The sequence below is a fragment of the Notothenia coriiceps genome, unplaced genomic scaffold (genome assembly GCF_000735185.1).
Source record: "Notothenia coriiceps isolate Sejong01 unplaced genomic scaffold, NC01 NC01_scaffold00001630, whole genome shotgun sequence".
NCBI lineage: Eukaryota > Metazoa > Chordata > Actinopteri > Perciformes > Nototheniidae > Notothenia > Notothenia coriiceps.
The window spans coordinates 484,050-488,284 of NW_011334331.1; positions in this window are offsets into that span (position 1 = coordinate 484,050).

Genomic DNA, 4,235 nt, shown 5'->3' on the forward strand with positions numbered 1-4,235 from the left:
AACGTTTTGACCTCTGTCGTTGCCAACAAAGGGTATATAACAAAGTATTGAGATATACTTTTATTATTGACCAAATACTTATTTTCCACCATAATTTTAAAATAAATTCCTTAAAAATCAGACAATGTGATTTTCTGGATTTTGTTTTCTCATTTTGTCTCTCAAAATTACAGGCCTCTCTCATCTTTTTAAGTGGGAGAACTTGCACAATTGGTGGCTGACTAAATGCTTTTTTGCCCCACTGAATATACTGTCTATGCCTGCTAGCTGTCCATTCAATGTTAAAACGAGGTACACTGGATATAAACTCCCCAAACAGGCGAAAACCTACCAGTTTCACCCACTATCTCTGCCACCTCCCTCCATGCCTGGCTCCTCCGGTTTGTATCCCGGTAGATGAACAGAGACCGGGTGATTCACTACCGCAATGATTATTTTCTCCTCCATTTTATGGAACATGTAGAAATGACCTGCGGTATGGCTCTCGCAGCATAGACACGGTTTGATTGGCTAGCAGTTGTACTGGCAGATTTTCATAAACGGGATTTGATTGGCGGACGCTTCCGTCGGATGCGAGCAATGCGTAGCTACGCTCCCCACAATGCAGTTCGGCGAAGCGTGACGTCACCCCATTCAAAGTGAAGGGGCAGAAGCGTTGAAGCTTCAACGCACGCCGCTGTATGGACGGGACGTAAGGCTTTACAGAGGGTGGTGAAAACTGCACAGAACATCACCAGGAAGGAGCTGCCATCCATGGAGGACCTTTACTCCCAGTGGCTCAGGAAGAAATCCCTCCGGATTATAAAAGACCCCCATCACCCCAGCCACAAACTGTTCAGTCTGCTGCCGTCTGGCAGGCGTTACCGCAGCATCCGGACTAAAACCACCAGATTCAAAGACAGTTTCATACCACAGGAAATACAACTGCTAAACAACTAAACTGCTGAAACAACATCCATAACATTCATCTGCTTCTTAGTAATTATTAATCTATTTCTCTAATCATTCCAATAACTTTCATATAGACTCTTATTGCACTATTTCACTTTTTTAAACAATTTTTACTTGCACTATATTTTTCTGTTTATCTGTGTTATTGTGTTGCACTGTTGGAGAAGCCTATGACCTAAGATTTTTCATCGGCATAACTAAACTCTAGCTATGTTCGTATGACAAAATAAAGAACCTTGAGAGTTGGTGGTGATCAAATCGTGGGTAAACAGAGCGAGAGTATGAGACTCAGATGTCAGTGGTCTTTTTTTGTTACTTCTCTGTGAAAAAATGTAAAACATATCATTGGTATACAATCAATGTTTGATATTAGTTGATAATGTAAGGTAAAGGTGTAAGACATCCATCTGATAAAGATCAACATTGGCAATTATTTGCTGTCATTTATTTTGACATTGCTCAACTTTGTTCACCAATTAGTCAACCCCTTTGTCTGCAATTCTGTTTTGCGCTGAGATGTATCGTGTACAGTGAGTTTTAAAGGTCACCTATCATGCCGTGCTCGAGGGCGAAGACCGCGGCACTCAGGGGGCCGGGCTTGAGGGCAAAGACAAGACAGCTCCGGAGGCCGGGCAGGGCCCGGTGTCGACCGAACAGGAACCGGAGCCGGTGGGACAGGCTTCGGCAGGATCCCCCACGGAAGAGGACCAGGAGTTGGCAGGACCCCCGGCAAGACAGGTGACGGCGGGACCTCCAACGGAACAAGACATGGGATTGGCAGGACTCTCAGCGGGACCTCCAACGGAACAGGACATACGGCCGGCAGGACCCCCGGCAGAAGAGTAGTCGGCGGGACCCCCAACTGGACAGGACATGGAATTGGCAGGACCCCCAGCGGAACCTCCAACGGCACAGGATATAGGGTTGGCAGGACCCCTGGCAGAAGAATCGTCAGCGGGGCCTCCAATGGCACGGGACATAGGGTTGGCAGGACCCCCGGCAGAAGAGTAGTCGGCGAGCCCTCCAACTGGACAGGACACAGGGTTGGCAGGACCCCCGGCAGAAGAGCAGTCGGCGGGACCCCCAGAGGCACAGGACAGAGGGTTGGCAGGACCCCCGGCAGAAGAGAAGTCAGCGGGACCCCCAACGGGACAGGACATAGGGTTGGCAGGACCCCCGGCAGGAGAGTAGTCGGCGGGACTTCCAACGGCACAGGACATAGGGTTGGCAGGACCCCCGGCAGGAGAGTAGTCGGCGGGGCACTCCAACGGCACAGGACATAGGGTTGGCAGGACCCCCGGCAGAAGAGTAGTCGGCGGGACCCCCAACGGGACAGGACATAGGGTTGGCAGGACCCCCAGCAGAAGAGTAGTCGGCGGGACCCCCACCGGAACAGGACATGGAGTTGGCAGGAGCCCCAGCGGAAGAGTAGACGGCGGGACCCCCACCGGAACAGGACATGGAGTTGGCAGGAGCCCCAGCGGAAGAGTAGACGGCGGGATCCCCAACGGGACAGGACATGGAGCCGGCAGGATCCCCAGCGGAAGAGTAGACGGCGGGACCCCCAACGGGACAGGACATGGAGCTGGCAGGACCCCCAGCGGAACCTCCAACGGCACGGGACATAGGGTTGGCAGGACCCCCGGCAGAAGAGTAGTCGGCGGGACCTCCAACGGCACAGGACATAGGGTTGGCAGGACCCCCGGCAGAAGAGTAGTCGGCGGGACCCCCAACGGGACAGGACATGGAGCTGGCAGGACCCCCAGCGGAACCTCCAACGGCACGGGACATAGGGTTGGCAGGACCCCCGGCAGAAGAGTAGTCGGCGGGACCCCCAACGGGACAGGACATGGAGCTGGCAGGACCCCCAGCGGAACCTCCAACGGCACGGGACATAGGGTTGGCAGGACCCCCGGCAGAACAGTAGTCGGCGGGACCTCCAACGAAACAGGACATAGGGTTGGCAGGACCCCCGGCACAAGAGTAGTCGGCGGGACCCCCAACAGGACAGGACATAGGGTTGGCAGGACCCCGGCAGGAGATTTGTCGGCGGGACCTCCAACGGCACAGGACATAGGATTGGCAGGACCCCCAGCAGAAGAGTAGTCGGCGGGACCCCCAACGGAGCAGGACATGGAGTTGGCAGGCCCCCCAGCGGAAGAGTAGTCGGCAGGACCCCCAACGGGACAGGACATGGAGCTGGCAGGACCCCCAGCGGAACCTCCAACGGCACAGGACACAGGGTTGGCAGGACCCCCGGCAGCAGAATCGTCGGCGGGGCCTCCAACGGCACGAGACATAGGGTTGGCAGGACCTCCGGCAGAAGAGTAGTCGGCGGGGCCTCCAACGGCACGAGACATAGGGTTGGCAGGACCTCCGGCAGAAGAGTAGTCGGCGGGGCCTCCAACGGCACAGGACACAGGGTTGGCAGGACCCCAGGCAGAAGAGCAGTCGGCGGGACCCCCAACGAGACAGGACATAGGGTTGGCAGGTCCCTCGGCAGAAGAGTAGTCGGCGAGACTCCCAACGGGACAGGACATGGAGTTGGCAGGACCCCCAGCGGAACCTCCAACGGCACTTCAGTAGGGACTTGAGCTGGGACTTGAGTAGGGACTGGAGAGGGAACTCGAGAGGGGACTCGAAATGGGACTCGAGAGGGGACTCGAGAGAGGGCTTGAGAGAGGACTCGAGAGGGGACTTGAGAGGGAACTCGAGAGGTGACTAGAAAGGGGACTCGAGAGGTGACTTGAGAGGGAACTCGAGAGGTGACTTGAGAGGGAACTCGAGAGGGAACTCGAGAGGAGACTTGACAGGTGACTTGAGAGGAGACTTGAGAGTGAACTTGAGAGGTGACTTGAGAGGGGACTTGAAAGGGGGCTTGAGAGGGGACTAGAAAGGGGACTCGGGAGGTGACTTGAGAGGGGACCAGAGAAGGGACTAGAGATGGGACTTGAGATGGGACTAGAGAAGGGACTTGAGTTAGGACTCGAGAAGAGACCAGACCAGAGAAGGGACCAGAGAATGGACTAGAGGAGGGACGAGGGAAGGGACTATGGCTGCTTGGGCCAGAACTGGGTCTGGAACCATGGCTACTGGGGCCGGAACCATGGCCGCTGGGGCCAGAACTGGGGCCGGCACCATGGCTGCTGGGGCCAGAACTGGGTCTGGAACCATGGCTACTGGGGCCGGAACCATGGCCGCTGGGGCCAGAACTGGGGCCGGGACCATGGCTGCTGGGGCCAGAACTGGGTCTGGGACCATGGCTGCTGGGGCCGGAACTGGTT